Source organism: Dendropsophus ebraccatus, chromosome 4 (assembly GCF_027789765.1).
Source record: "Dendropsophus ebraccatus isolate aDenEbr1 chromosome 4, aDenEbr1.pat, whole genome shotgun sequence".
Taxonomy (NCBI): domain Eukaryota; kingdom Metazoa; phylum Chordata; class Amphibia; order Anura; family Hylidae; genus Dendropsophus; species Dendropsophus ebraccatus.
This window is the reverse complement of record NC_091457.1, coordinates 170471551-170472554: the sequence shown is the minus strand read 5'-3', so window position 1 is coordinate 170472554 and position 1004 is coordinate 170471551.

Genomic DNA, 1004 nt, shown 5'->3' with positions numbered 1-1004 from the left:
GTTAATACGGAGTGTGAGATGGTGAGTCCAGGAGGCATCTGTGCTCAGCAGTGTTATGCTGCTGAACTATTATTTATTATTGCCGGGCCTGGACTTACATGGAATGGCAGATAGGTTTTGGTAGTGGGATTTGCCATTCCCTCCCCCCGATCCAGGTCAGGTTTTGGGGTCAGGTGTCTCTGGCCCTAATCAAGCCTGACAGAGAAAAGCCCTGCAGAGGATCCTTGGTTTGCTCTCAGTCAGGAGTGAACAGCCTGCAGGCTGGGTTTGCTGCGAGCAAAGGATACTGTCGCTGCTGGGGGGCTTACTCAGCGACTCTGCTTACCAAGTGCCAGATAGGTGACCGGTTGTTAGTAAGTGCCCGGACGGGCAGGACCTTTTGTTTTGTTTGTTCTGAAAAGCACGGTATTGCTATTTTTCTGTTATGGACCGTTTATGATACAAATAAACACCAAGCTGTTTTTTATAAGTCCAAGTTTGCTGACTGAACTGTGTCCAAACACACCATCCCCCGGGAAGATCCCTACAATTGGTGCTGCGGAGCGGGCAAAACGGTTGCTAGGGGCAACGGTGTGCATCAACTTGGCTACAGCTGCTTATGTCCTGGGTGAAGGCTGCGGCTTCACTCCAAAAACAGACAAGCAACATGGAGGAGATGATGAAGCAGTTAATGCAAGTGAGTCTGCAACAGCAACAAGCTCTGACAGACGCTAACCTGCGCCATGAGCAGGCTCTGACAGCCGCTAACCTGCGCCACGAGCAGGCTAATCGGCAGCAACAACAGGCTCTGACAGATGCGAATATGCGCCACGAACAAGCGATGGCCCAACAACAGAGACTTATTGAGCACCTGATAGCAAAGCAAGAGGCGTCTGCAGGTGCTAATCCCCAGCTGGTGGCAGCAGCCGCGCCAGAGACTTTATCTGTGAAAAGAGCCGTGCAGCGTGCGCTGCAAAAGATGACTGCTGATGATGATATTGAGGCCTACTTAACTGTCTTTGAGC